Source organism: Lissotriton helveticus, chromosome 1_2 (genome assembly GCF_964261635.1).
Source record: "Lissotriton helveticus chromosome 1_2, aLisHel1.1, whole genome shotgun sequence".
NCBI lineage: Eukaryota > Metazoa > Chordata > Amphibia > Caudata > Salamandridae > Lissotriton > Lissotriton helveticus.
Genome location: NC_136058.1, coordinates 390,301,978 through 390,317,263, shown reverse-complemented (window position 1 = coordinate 390,317,263; position 15,286 = coordinate 390,301,978). Strand labels below are relative to the sequence as shown.

General features: G+C 44.2%; 1 protein-coding gene and 1 long non-coding RNA gene across 4 annotated transcripts in view; one reads left to right on the top strand and one right to left on the bottom strand.

Annotated features, from left to right (window-relative positions):
• The window catches only part of LOC144806233 (uncharacterized), a 103,199-nt gene that overhangs the window by 49,822 nt on the left and 38,091 nt on the right, over positions 1-15,286 (bottom strand). Inside the window, exons 2-3 of one of the 3 annotated variants that reach the window (XM_078672633.1) lie at positions 8,614-8,664; positions 6,694-6,770 (exon numbers count right to left, since the gene is read on the bottom strand). The gene's annotated coding sequence lies outside the window, so the exon portion shown is untranslated. Of the gene's footprint in view, positions 1-6,689; positions 6,771-8,613; positions 8,665-15,286 lie in introns of all 3 variants that reach the window. The other 2 variants (XM_078672638.1, XM_078672644.1) reach the window with 2 other exon arrangements.
• The window catches only part of LOC144806271 (uncharacterized), a 589,459-nt gene that overhangs the window by 569,608 nt on the left and 4,565 nt on the right, over positions 1-15,286 (top strand). The gene's annotated exons all lie outside the window — the stretch shown is intronic.

The window sequence follows — 15,286 nt, the reverse complement described above, 5'->3', positions numbered from 1 at the left end:
TTAATAAGAATTGGAAGATTCTTAATAGCGGAGGTCTCGACATTCCGAAACCCATGTTTTCACACAAAAGAGCACAGAGTGTGAGAGATATAATGGTACACACCAGACCCAAGGAAAACAAGGCCAATACCCAAGGCAACTCCAGCTTTGTACAAGGACACTACCCGTGCGGTGGATGTAAGGTATGCTGCCTCACCAAAAAGAGCAAGAAACTAACCTTCAACAATGGGACTACATGGGAACAGAGAGGCTTCAGCAACTACAACAGTTCCAATGTCGTCTATCTAATTACCTGTCCCTGTAATCTCGAGTACATTGGCATGACAAGCAGGGCGGTAAAGACAAGAATAGGCGAGCACAAAAGTACAATCAAATGTAAGAAGTCGAGTACAAAATTAACAAACCACTTCCTGGAAAGTGGGCATAAACCTGAGGATATAGCCTGGACAGTAATTGAACAGATTGACAACGAGAAACATCTACTGGAGAAAGAACAAAGATGGGTTTTTCGTGTCCAGTCCAACAAACATGGGCTGAACGATGAAATTCCGTGGGGTCAGCTATAGATCACATATACCCACTCCCCATTGATAGGCACCCCTTCACCCATGGGCTACTCACACAAACTCCGCTCCCCCTCAGGAGCCCAGCGATGGAGAAAAATCTGCAATTCGATCATACCATCGTCAATGCAATTATATAGTGTAATGAACATTTTGCATTTTTGTAACACTGCTGCTGGGCCCTTCTAACCAAAAGAGCAAAGTCCGCAAAACCTAAAACACCTATAAAATATATATCCCTTTAATATATTTGTAGAATTACTCAGCCCCTGGAGAATATCCGCCACTGACAGTCCTCATACTTTACACACTGGCAGATTTCTTCTGCGATCCTGTAACATAATCTGGGCACAAGCCTCCCGAACCATCAACAGGGGCCACCCAGACTTCATAATGGCCCGTTTTACCCTTTTCAAGGAATTCCAGTGTGAGTTAATAAATAGAATCAACACAAATGTCCGTTAAAGAGAATTAACACTGAGAACTGACGAGCTTATATGATGAGATTACGTTTTTTTCAATTACATTTTTTTTCAATAATGTTTGGGCTGATAGTTTTTGATAATCGAGTAGACACCGAAGAAAGACTTCCGTAAAAGCACATCCTCGTTCCATTCCTGGCGGCCATCTTAGGTCAGCGCGCTAGTCTTGCAAGCAGACTTCTAACGCGACACCGGCGCGCAGTGGAGCTTATATGATCACTCTACTCCAGACGCGATCATTCTTCAGAGCGGCAATACAGGTAGAAGTAAGGCAATACGATTATGCGGACATTGTGAGTAAAAGACTTTGCCAAAGGTCTCTAAACACTTGGCCTACGAGATAGGGGCTGAAATGTTTGCTGTGTGTGTTTTTGCGACGCTAAGGGCGTGGTTTCTCTTTTTCAGAGCGCCGCGGTGAATACCTACCGATTGTCAGCTCATGGGGCATACCACATGCGCCACAGCAGTATGTATCGCTAACTATCCAATTACTTGGGTGTGCCTATTGGGGATTTTAATAATTGATTCTAACACCATTACTGGCATTGAAAGAGTCGGGTCCCTCGTTTTTATCCCTGTGGGGTGCCGTTGTGTGCATCGAGTTATGAGTGTGCGTGTGTTGAGATGAAACCAGCCCTAATTACATGGGGCAACACAATGTTCGGGCAAAAAACGAACATTCAGGGGATGGCAGATTGAACCATCACTCTGTCCATAAAGTCTTAAGTATATTCTTTATTAAACGGGCAAATGAAAATGACAAGTGGGACTTGTGGCGCTAATAAGGTGTGCCTAAAGACAAATTATAGTTACTATTGTAAAAATGTGTGCTTTTCTCTCCCCTTTTTTTCCCATTTTCTTTACAGAGACCATAATCAGGTCATCCTTTTTGATATTTTTTTGCTTCCCTGGGGCCAGCTCATGCCCTGAAGCTAAAACTAACAGTGGATTTTTACTGCTAGTTTTTAGGACAACAGGCTTATCATACTTAGCAACTGAGCTTTACTCTAGTAGGGGCCATTAGAAGGTCCTGACGAGTAGGCAGTAGGGGACTGCTTACGAAACATGTAGACCAGGTTGTAGCTAATTGCTCTACCTCAAAACCCCCTTCTTAACGTCCCCAGCTAGGGAAGTGAAAAAATTGTTTTTTCCACTAGCCAGAGGATTTTTAGCTTTTTTAATTCCCACACATTACTAGGTCCCTACACTTCACTGACACCACTCACTTCGCACTGTCACATAGCCTTGTCACCATACTAGTGCTCCCGCGTAGTTCGTCTGGTTGTAGCACGCCGCGCCCCGTAGAGGGATGGGAAGACCCCAATGATGAAGCATGACACTATTGGATTTTTTTAGTGTGTGAGGGGTATTTTAAAAAGCACATTGTGCTCTCATCTTTACCATCCTAAGAGAGAGTTTAGTTTATTTTTTCACCACCCACCAAAACAAATAAAAAATTGAAATCACGACACATTGATAGAATCTCTTTGTTTATGCATAGCAACAACGCTAGCCTCTGTTATTCATTACAAGCAGGGTAACAATACATGTCAATATTGACTGGAACTGATTAGCAGTAGAGCTGACCTCTGGTTTTGAATATTTGCAGGATTTAAGGAACAGGGGTCACTACTGACTGGAGTTACTTAGCAGGATAATATGTCTCAGGGAGCCAATACTGACTGAAGCTGGTTAGGATGATCACTAGTCCCATGGTGCTACTAATGACTCAAGTTGCTAGAATGATAACAGGTCCCAGGGGCCAGTACTAACAGGAGCTGGCTAGTAGGCGCACATACAGGTCCAAGGGGCCACTACTGACTGGAGCTGGCTAAAAGAATAACAGGCCCAAGGGTGGTGGGGTGCGAGTGGCACCAGTGACCGGAGTTGGCTAGAAGCATTGACGACCTTTGGTATTGATTAAATGCAGGATTCCAGGTCACAGGAGGCACTGCTGAATACGGCTGGCTAGCAGCAGTGGTGGCCTCTAGGGAAAAGGAATGGAGAAAGCATAACTGGATATACTGCTTTCTTTAATACCGATAACTGTTTACACATGAATGCCATAACGTGCATTGATATATTACATTACCAAATTACAATATTCTTATTTTAATTTGATGTGTTTGTTAGCCTTAATATGCTTGCAAAGTTACATGATTCTCTTAGGGCCCAGAACCATTTTATTTAGTGATGTCCATCTGCACACTTTCTTGCATCTTGTAGTAAATTGAATATTGACAAACAGAAGTGTTATTTCCAGAAACAGGGAATTCTGCAGCTTGTCTGTGTATCTTTTATCTGCACCTCACGGACTCCTCATATTCCTCTCGAGAGAAGATCCTGCCTCCTACTCATTAGTGTTGTTTCAGTAACTGCTTCTACCACGTGTTCATGTTTCATTGATTTGTATTAGGAGAAAAGTGTATAAAAATACATGGGTAGCATTAGCATTATATACTCCAACTTGCTTTAGGGTGGATGCTCTCGTCCATTGCAAAGACAATTGTCACTTGTTAGTTTGCTTGGCTTTTTGCTATTTTTGCATTAAATTTATGATAGATTTGTTGGCCTCCAGGTGTGTTGTATTTTATTTTACATATCATAAGAGATGCTGAGGAAAATGACAGTCCAGTACACACATTCTTCATATAAATCAACTCACAGTATACTGTTCTGGATGTTCAGTCCCACAGACATTATCTCTAACTGAACGCTGGCACCCTAGGAAGCATGCGCTTTTCAAACCAGTTGCCCTCTGATGCAGCGTCCCCGCTATTGGATAAGTCAGTATGTCCTGAATTTTAGGAGGGTTACCGTATCTAGTGCACTCTGTTAGGCAGTGCTCACCTGTGGTAGTAAGATGGTAATAGGCACCGTATCACCTATGCAGGGTGCAGGGCTTTGAGTTACAGAGCTCCTCACACTGTGGAGAAGATTAGGTCACATTTACCCATTTTCCCATATTTGGTCCTGATGAAATGCCAACAGATTGCTACATGAATACACAAGGCATGAAAAAAGTTGAAATGAAGTACAGACCCCAGCTTACCAGCAGGTCCATAGGTGATCAATACTTTCACACAGTGGTAGGGGCCATTAGTTCCTCAATTTCTCTGCTACTGTTATGTTATGTTATGTTAATAGCCATTTGTAAAGCGCACGGACACCCATGGGTTTCATGGCGCTAGAAGAAGACTGTTGCAGCTGGAATACTAGAAAAATGCTTGCTCAAACAGCCATGTTTTCAAAGCTTTCCTGAAACGCAGAAGGTTGTCACAGTCTCTGAATGTCAGGGGGAGAGAATTCCAAAATTTGGGGGCCAAGTGTGAAAAGCAGCATCCTCCTTGTCGTTTGCATCTGAAAGATGAGATGGTTAACAGGGAGAGGTAAGCTGAACGGAGATTACGCACTGGAATATACCTTCAGATCATGTTACTAAGGAATCTAGGACTGTTGCCGTGCAAGGCTTTAAAGGCTAAACATACGGTCTTAAAGGCTACCCGTTGGGCAACCGGGAGCCAGTGGATTTTTTCCAGTCCAGGTCTTGCTGACAGCCATTTCGGCTGCTTATGAATCAGTCTAGCTGCCTGATTCTGGACCATTTGAAGTCTTTTTTGTAGACCAACAGGTAAGCCTAGATAGATTGAGTTTGAGTAGTCAAGCCGAGAGAGTATGAGGGCTATCACCACCTGTATTAGTGCTGAGTGAGTCAGTAGGTGTGCAATTTTCTTGATTTTTCGTAGTTGGTGGAAATTGGCGGAGATCACTGCTCCCACTTGTCCTCGAACCGAGAGGTCAGCATTAATGATGACCCCTAGACTTTTCACAGAGGCGGAAGGGGTGGGGGGGACCCCAGTTCCACCGGTCAGAAATGCAAGCCCCAGCTGTCCACTCTCTTCCCAGGCAATACCAGCCCCGTCTTACCCGGATGGAGCTTCAGATGGTTCACATCCATCCAACGCTGGATGTGAAGCGTTGTTGTCTGAAACTCAGCCACAGCATCCGGGGAGCCAACTGGGAAAATGATCTGTAGGTCATCAGCGTACTTAAAAATGGTAATGTTTTTATTTCTTAGTGAGTGGATCAAAGGCTTTAAATATAAGTAGAAAAGCAACGGGGATAAAGAGGAGCCCTGCGGGACCCCGCAAGTGGAAGTGAGCTTGGGAGCAATGAAAGTTCCAAGCCTCACAGCTTGAGTGCGATCTGCTAGGAAAGATTCTATCCAGCCGAGTGCGGGGCCACGTAGGCCCGCCTGCTCGACACGGTTCAACAGAATCTTATGGTCGACCGTGTCGAACGCGGCTGACAAATCCAGAAGTACCAAAGCTTTGTGGTCTCCCTTATCTGCCTTTGCTCTAAGAGTGTCCAAGACAGCAAGAATCACGGCCTCCGTTGAATGTGCGGGACGGAAACCCGCTTGATTGGGTTCCAGGTAATCTGAGTGTTCGATGAAACTAGACACACACTTAGTCACGTGGGCCTCTAGTATTTTTGCCAGGAAAGGTAAAAGAGGGATGGGACGATAGTTAACAGGGTTTTTGGGGTCAGCCCCCGTTTTTTTTATGAGGGGAACTACCGTTGCATGCTTGAAGGCGATGGGGACCTTTCCTTGGGCAAGAGACTCATTTAGAAATGGGATCACGCTCTGAGGCAGGATGGAGAAAACATCTTTCAGAATGTGCGGAGGACAGCAATCACTGGGTGACCCTGATGTAACACGGGTCATTAGTTCTGAAAGAGTATTAGAGCAGATCGGTTGGAGGGTATCAAGTGTGTATTGGTTATAAGAGATATCATCCAATGGTTCCCAATTAATAGTATATTGGGAAGACTTGCTTTAATGGTGGAGATTTGTTCCCGAAAGTAGTAGTTCAGGGAGTTGCAGAATTCCTGGGTGGGGGTCTGGATAGGCGATGTTCTAAGATCATTGCATAGACCATTCACTATTTTTGAAAATTTCTTTGGATTTATTTTGGGCACCGAGTAGTTTTGTAGAAAAGTACGCCGCTTTGGTGGTCAGAATGGCTTTTTTATACATTCCGCAAGCATTGGAAAAATTTTCCCTGTCTTCGGCGGAATATCTTGATCTCCATTTTCTCTCGTACTGACACAATTCCAGTTTCTGATTTTTAAGGTCGGTGGTGAACCATTTATGGGCGTCTGAGTGGCAGGTACGAGAGAATTTCACAATTGGGGCGTGAGTATTACTGGCCGTAGTTTTTAATCTCAACATGGACCAGGAAGATCACATTAACTATATTGTGGCAACTGGTCGATAGTTGATCTTATATTCAGACTTCACCAATCTCACATCTTATGACACAACATCCTCTGTCCTACTATGCTCATCCGGTGTACTTAATATAAGATCTGCGACAAAGTGCCCTCTTGCAGTGCCCGCCAGGCATTGTAGCGCCGGCCTGGTGAGGAGTATAGCCCAATGATCAAGCATGTCACCTTCAGGTGAGTGAAAGCAACTTGTCTTAAAAGCACATGCTTCCTAGGGTGTCTGCGTTCAGTTACAGATATTGTCGCTGGGACTGAACCTCCGGAACAGTATACTGTGATTTGACTGTTTTATTTTAACAAATGTACATAGCAGATATTGGCCTTTCCTTGTGTCACAAAAAGGATCGGATACCTGCCTCGGAGCGCACTTCTTACAGACGAGCATGGGGTTATCATGTTGCTGCTCCAAGCTGGTGACCATTACTTAAGTGACCTTAAAAATAAAAGACACATTTTTAGTATTCTGGTGACTCATGACCATAAAATACAAAGGTTATAAATTCAATATTGTGTCAAATACTTAAAAAATGGAACTGGATGTGCTGAATCGGATGTTGTCCCAGATCATGCGTGACACCTTCCACCACTATTGCTTATGGGAATTGTAATTTTGTTTTTCTCATTAAAAGGATGGTCTCTAAAGTCCAGGTTCTAAGCGATGTTGGTCAAAATCAGAGGCCTGGCGGAGGATGAAGCATGACACTGCTCTGCTTAGCAGTGAGATGACTGACAGTTCCCCAGCCCTTCCATTCTTTGACCTACAGAGGCGCGTTGGCCGTTCATATTTTTTTGCAACAACAAAGAAACTTTTATTGCAGCTTCTGTCAACTGAAGAGATAAAACGCCTGGGCGTGTTTAATTAACTATAGACAAACATGAACAATCAAAAACATGAGTTTCTGGTAAACCATCAAGCACCCAATCAGAATCAGCCGCCCTTCACACCCTGGAATTCTTGAGGCTTTGGAGAGGGTGAATTGCACGTGGTACAAGAGGAAAACTACATCGACTCAAAGCTCACTTCTCAGGGATGTACTGAAATGCCAGCCTCATGGCACACTTAGCCAGCTCTTCACCTCCTCCACCTCAAACTCTTGACCAGCTATCAGGGCAAATGAGCCTGCAACAAAGCATCGCTGGCTTGGTTCCACACCGGACCAGGCAAGGTGGTCAACTCTATACTCCTCCAAGTCAGCAAGCACTCTGGGCGAGCTAGTCCTAACCCCACATGAATGTTCCCCATCACAACTATTTTAATGGTACTAAGTTATGTTTCTGCCAAATGATTAAGTCAAAAATTGAAAGGTTTTACTATGAAGTGCTGAAAGAGAAATCATGAAGTTTTTCAATATTTCTGAGTCTGCCACAGTACACAGGAGCATTATTTCTCTATAGCAGCAAATCATGTATGTGCCCTGTAGAAAGCACGTTTGAATGAAACATGGAATGCATTGCAGCCAAAAATCCATGCAACAACATATAGTGCAAGATAGCTTGTGTTATTATTCCAGTAGAACGAAATGCCATTCCTAATGTGTACGTCATTTTAAAGACAAACCCAGAAAAATGTATGGTCAGTGTTGTTCTTCTGCCAGTTAAAAGACTATCTCCATTAATGTGTCAGAAAATAAAATACTATGAGAAATCCTACTCTATGGCAGGATAGTGCCTGCCACTATATTGCAGGTTACTTCCAACATAATCTGATTTATAAATAGATACTGCAGGGTGCTGCCAGCTATCGGGTCTGCACACAGCAGTCTGGAGCCACTCAGGAAGGAGGTACGCTCTTTATTTCACCTTAAGCCCTTAGGTTACATTCACAGCCTGATGGGTCCGGAGAACTTCATCCGTGCTCTAACTGCGCCAAGCAGATAGACGTAGCCCATCATAGGCTGTGTTGTGTGCTGGGTGATGCCTGGCATCTTATTATCGTTGGCGGATGGATGAAGCTCTGATAGGAGCTACTACAAGAAGAGCAGAGAAACAGGACCACAGATCGCCACAGAGCAACAACTGCCCAGAAGCTGAAGAAAGAACTCTGTAACAGCAAACCTCCTCCACCCTGGAGATTTTCCAGGGTAAGCAAATGATGGTAATGAAATGCAAACTGCAGCATTAAGGTCACACACTACAACATCTTTCCCTTTAAACCAAAGGTAACAGCCTACAAGAAAAAAATTCAACAAAAAACAACAACACTAGAAAATGCATTTCCAAATGCTGCAAAAGAGAAACAGTTAATACAAATGAAAAATATTAAACTTTGTTGGTACCTTAGTAATGTGCTTACTTCTGGGCTTCACTCCATCTGCAGCAATAACGCTCTGAAAGGAGAAATTATTGCTGTGAGACTCAGAGTCTTCAGTGTTACTGGTCTCTGTCACGAAGACTGTGGTGTCGGAAGATAACTCTTTTATTTGGATTTATAGTTCCACCAGTCACGCCATCGCTTTTAGCAGACACGCTACTGTCGGCAGCTTCATAACTTCAGGCAGACCAGCAATGCGGATCTCACCACTCATATTGGGTGAATATTCAACAAGCACGGTCTCGGCTTACCAAGCAGAACAAAAGAATCGGGTCTCACAACCATACCAAGAGTCACAGCTAGCTCTGCCGCCACTGGAGCACACCCAAACACCTCAGCACTTAACACCTTCGCTGCGGTGGCTATTCCGCCGCAGCACTAAGGGGGTATGGGGGCCGCGCGGCACGCCCATGCTGATGATGGAACCGCTCCGTCATCAGCCGCGGTGGCGCTGTGCTCATGACAGAGCGGTTCCGTCATGGCCCCGCCCGCTCAATAGAACACGCCGCGCAGGCGCGTCGGGCGGGCCATGACGGAACCGCTCCGTCATCAGCACAGCGCCACCGCGGCTGATGACGGAGCGGTTCCGTCATCAGCACGGAAAAGGTTAAGCACCAGTCCCAGGGGAGACCATCTGTGAAGTCCTTGTTAACTTGCACCACTCCTGGGTCAGCACAAGCAGCATCATGGACAGCGTCTAACACTGCTGCCACAAACATTCATGAACATCAAAATCCTCGACACCCAAACTACCCAAAATGGTTTTCTAGATAAGCAACCAGCCCTGTAGTTTCTGCCTCTGTGTACTAATTTGATGCCAAAGTTGTAATTTTAAAAACACCCATAGCAACATTACAGAGGCCTTTCTGACACCATTAAGGTTTCAAAGCAAAGGGCTGTGATCTGTGAACTTAAAAAGATGAATGCCCCTAGACCTCTTCTGGACAATAACCAGCATTTATTTGCCACGCATTAGGTCTCGCGATTGCAAGATTTAGAGCTATTGGCACTGTAAATGACAAGGCCTTTTATTTAAGTTTTAAAAACAAAAACATAAATAAAAGCAATTGTCATTTACAATGCCAATAGCTCAACCTCGCGTAAATGTGGGACCCAGTGCATTGCAAATGCTTGTTTGTTGTGAGCCCTGCTGGATGCTCCGCGTTTCATTCATGCAGGGGCAGGGCTCACTTCACGCCAGTTCAAGGTTCTGCAATTATCGTACAGATGCGGCGATTAGGATAAGGGAAAGAGTTGCCAGCAAAGGAAAGCTGATCACGGCCGCAAACCCTGCCCAGTCTGCCGCAACTGAAAGGGATGCGGGGGTCATATTTCCCCTTCAGCCCATGGCCCCGCCTCTGTACTTGAGCTGCACCACAGTCGTAGTTAGAAGCCCGCAGTGCCATGGGCAGCTGCCCACACGGGCCACGCCTAGCGCCGCCCCTGCCAGGGATCCTGCCCGGTGGATATCTCCCCTTCATCTCTTATCTTACCTCTCACGTGGACTCAACTGGTATTCAAAATACCCCTGGCCCTCATTCACATGAGGTGTCTCGCCTGAGCATGACACCACCTTTAGACAGCAGGTCTCCTGCCTCCTAGCCAGGGCGCCCCCTAGAGCTGACCTACCCCCTGCTGGCCACAGAGGCACAAAATCCTCTGAACCTAGTGTCCCCTTGCAACTATTTCCTATTGAACTGTGTACCTGCTGTATTATGATTTGTAATTGCTGGCAGTCTTGCTGCATTGCTTGCCATATTTTTGTCCTCTTAGCCCTGATTTATGTTTTGCTTTGCCGCTCTTCCGTTCCTTGTATTCTTACTTTCTTATTGTACTTTGCACTTACCAAAATAAAAACATTCATTTAAAAAAAAGAGAAAAGACTATCAACTCAGGACAAACATAAGGGTATATTATATTTTCAAAGAGGTAGAAATGTTGGGTAATGCCGTCATACTGGAGAATGATCCAATGTGACATTAACAACGCATTGCTATAGTGGAGGTCGGAGTGTGGCAGGGTTGGAGGACACTGAAAGAAGATTTGAGAGTTTGAACAAGCAAACGCACAGACTCACAGGGCCCCTCAGCAGAGAATTTGGATATTCTTAGCAGCATCCCAACCCTTTCCTTTATTTAAAATACATTTTTCAGTTTTAAGAGAGCGCGATCGTCAGATGAGTACACTGAATGTCTTCTTACACCCTATTCTCCCAGCGCCTTGATGCCTATGGGTTTAGTTGCGCTCTATAAATCCAATTTCATTCATTCATTCATTCATTCATTCATTTATGAGATATTCGAACAGCCTCGCAGAGATTGGGAGTTAATTTTAAACAAAGCGTTTTGTTTTTGGTACAACCTAATTTCAGAGACACTCTTGTGTAGCTTACAGCAAGTGAGTGCGCTTGGCAGACTCATTAGCACAGGCTCAGAGTTGTAAGCGCCACCTGCAGTGTAGCATCCCGCCCCAAACCACGCCTACTATCAAAGCAAAGTATGCAAATCTACAATGAATGACGAAACTATGCTGGAATTTTATATGTGGAGCACCACTAAACAAGCACTGGCATAGCCAATAGGTCTAGCCTTTGGGAACTTATAAGTGTTTAGCCACAGATATTGACTTTACCTATGTCTTTAAGCTGTGCTGTACAGAAGTTTGCAGCATGCTGAAAAGTTATAATAAAGAAGCGTCAGAAGCATTTTTGTTACCTTAGATATGACCAAAAAAGCATTATGTACAACTAAACCACCATATTATAAAAGTATTAAAACTAATGTCTTGAGTTTTTTTCGTCATTTCAGTGCTGGCAACTTGTCTCTGCCTGTCGCAATGGTTGCTTGCTGTGTTTTTTTTGTTATGGGGGCATAAATAACAGGAGGGTGAAGGTCAGTCAGTCAGTGAGAGTGAGTGAGAGAGTCAGTCAGTGAGAGTGAGAGTGAGAGAGTCAGTCACTCAGTTTTTAGCCAGTTCTACTTTGGACACCCACAAAAGTGAGGTATCATTTTACTCGGGACACAAAGGGGAACGCTGTGGGGTTGGAAATTTGTGCCGGCACGGTGATTCCACACACAAATATGTTGAAAATGTGTTTTTTTCAGCTGAATTTGAGGTTTGCATGGCATTCTAGGTAGGAAAACGTTGGGGGATCCATGCAAACCACACCTCATTGGACTCCCCCGGGTGTCTAGTTTTCAAAAATGTTTGGGTTTGGTACTTTACCAAGATGGCCGCCGAGCCCGGGGCCAAAATGTCAGGTGCCCACCCCCAAAACCCCCAAAACCAGGTAGTTTTGCTATAGGTAATTTTGAAGTCTCTACAGTACGATTTTGGCCTTTTCCTGCTGCAGCCCCTATGCCTACCCACGCAAGTGAGGTACCATTTTTATTGGGAGACTTGGGAGAACGCTGGGTGGGAGGATCCACGCAGATTCCAGAACTTTACCACACAGAAATCTAAGAAAAAAGTGAATTGTTTAGCAATATTTGAGGTTTGCAGTGGATTCTGGGTAGGAGAATGATGGGGGACCCACGCAAGCCATACCTTGTTGGACTCACCCGGGTGTCTAGTTTCCAGAAATGTGTGGGTTAGGTAGGTTTCCCTAGATGGCCGGTGAGCCCCGGGCCAAAAACTCATAGGAACCCCCTTGCAAAACCAGAGTGGTTTGTGATAGGTAATTTTGATGTCGCCTTAATAGGTTTTGGGCCCTTGCCTGTTTCAGTTCCTTGACCCACCCATGCAAGTGAGGTACCATTTTTATCAGGAGACCTTGGGGAACGCTGGGTGCGAGGAAATTTGTGGATCCACGCAGATTCCAGAACTTTTCACCACAGAAATGTGGAGAAAATGTGGGTTTTTTTGTCAATTTTTTAGGTTTGCAAGGGATTCTGGGTAACAAAACCTGGTGGGTGGCAGTCAAGTCACCCCATCCTGGATTCCCCTGGGTGTCTACTTTTCAAAAATGTATAGGTTTGCTAGGTTTCCCTACGTGCCGACAGAGTTAGGGTTAAAAAACATCCAGCTATGCACTTTGCCAAAAAAGGGTCATTTTTCACTGCAAAATTGAGGTGCGGCCACGTTGCGTTTTGCGCCGTTTCCTGTCGCAGGCACTAGGCCGACCCACACAAGTGAGGTACCATTTTTCTCAGCAGACTTTGGGGAACGCGGGGTGGGTGGAAAATTGTTGATCCACGCAGATTCCAGAACTTTTCACCACAGAAATGTGAGGAAAATGTGTTTTTGGGTAAATTTTTTAGGTTTGCAAGGGATTCTGGGTAACAGAACCTGGTGGGAGGCAGTCAAGTCACCCCATCCTGGATTCCCCTGGGTGTCTATTTTTCACTAATGTATAGGTTTGCTAGGTTTCCCTAGGTGCCGGCAGAGCTAGGGTTAAAAAACTAGAGCTAGGCACTTCGCCAAATCATTTTTCACTGCGAAATTGAGGTGCAATCACGTTGCGTTTTGCGCCGTTCCCTGTCGCAGGCACTAGGCCGACCCACGCAAGTAATGTACAATTTTTCTCAGCAGACTTTGGGGAACGCGAGGTAGGTGGAAAACTGTTGATCCACGCAGATTCCAGAACTTTCCACCACAAAAATGTGAGTAAAATGTGTTTTTTTCTCAATTTGTTAGGTTTGCAACAGATTCTGGGTAACAGAACCTGGTGGGAGGCAGTCAAGTCACCTCATCCTGGATTCCCCTCGGTGTCGAGTTTTCAAAAATGTACAGGTTGGCCAGGTTTTCCTAGGTGCCGGCAGAGCTAGGGTTCAAAAACTACAGCTAGGCACTTTGCAAAAAAGAGTCATTTTTCACTGCGAAATTGAGGTGCGACCACGTTGCGTTTTGCGCCGTTTGCTGTCGCAGGCACTAGGCCGACCCACACAAGTGAGGTTGTATTTTTCTCAGAGGACTTTGGGGAACGCGGGGTTGGTGGAAATTTGTTGATCCACGCAGATTCCAGAACTTTCCACCACAGAAATGTGAGGAAAATGTGTTTTATTGTGTCAATTGTTTAGGTTTGCAAGGGATTCTGGGTAACAGAACTTGGTGGGAGGCAGTCAAGTCACCCCATCCTGGATTCCCCAGGGTGTCTACTTTACAAAAATGTATAGGTTTGCTAGGTTTCTCTAGGTGCCGGCCGAGCTAGGGTACAAAAACTACAGCTAGGCAATTGAGGTGTGACCACGTTGTGCTTTGCGCCGTTTCCTGTCACGGGCACAAGGCCGACCCACAGAAGTGAGGTACCATTTTTATCAGGAGATTTAGGGTAATTCGATTTGTAAATCAACTGTTACTACCTATTGAGTCTTCATGCATTTCTCCCTTCCAAATGAAAGACATTGTGTAAAAACGCAGTCATTTTGAAAAATGACCAATAATTCTCATGCTAGTATGAGTATTCCCAAATTTGAAAATGTGCAAATATGTACTGTTTATAAACTCTATAATTTGTACCCATTTCAGAAATACATAGGTGTCTTTCATGCCGATTTTTTCATGTATACATTTTCAAAGAATATTTGCTCTAAACCCGGTACATAATAAAATTTCATTGCAATTTGCTGCGCAGTTTTTGGCTCTGGGTTCGTCGAGTTGTTGGTGAACCTACAAGTCCTATATATCCCCACAACCAGGAAGGTCCAGCGAATGTAACGGTATATTGCTTCCAAACAGCTGTCATAATTATAAGAAGTTACAGGTGAAAACGTTGACACAAAAGGCTGTTTTTTTCAACTAAGTTTCATTTTTTTCTAATATTTAACTGTTAGTTTCTATAAAGAAACGTTCATGGATTTAGACAAATGACCCCTTTCTGAATCAGAATTTTGTCTACTTTAATAAAATGTATAGCTTTCCAGGATCCATTATTTCTTTCATACTCATTTTTACCATTAACTGAAAGGAGGTTGGAAGCACTAAAAAATAGCAAAAATAGGCTATGTCCCAGAAAACTGCCAAAAATGTTGGTTCTCTGACAAAAGACTTTCATTCCCTAAAAGCTGTGAAAACGTTGATTTCAGACCCACAAACCCTTTTTTGATAACATTTGCAGGGAAAAACCTAGAGGCTTTCATTTGCAGCCCGTTTTTCCCATTTTTCTGAAAAAAAACAAAAATGTTACTGTATTTTGCTTAATTTCTGGGACCCCTCCAAGGGAATCCACAAACCCTGTGTACCTTTAGAATCCCCATGATGTTGGAAGAAAAAAAATTGGCGTGGATACCTTATGTGCTCAAAAAGTTACAGGGGCCTAAGCACGCACTACCCCAAATAGCCAAAACAAGGCTTAGCACAGGAGGGGAAAAGGCCTAGCAGCGAAGGGGTTAAAGGAAATAGGCCCCAGAGCTGTGAACACTGTCACAACAAATGTGCTTACACCATTTGCTTTATTGAAACACCGAGCTATTTTTATAACGAATTTCTGTAGGAAATAACACTAGAATCAGTTCCTATTGTAAACATTTTGTTACATTTAGCAGAAAAAATGAGAAGACAGAATGCACTCAACTATACCTCCAAAAAAAAGACAGGGGCTTTTAAATTCCGTTTAACAGTATCCACTCTTAAAACACCCGCCATAGGGCACCCTGAGTAACTAGAAACTAAGACACCTTGTCCCAGACCCACCTGGAACA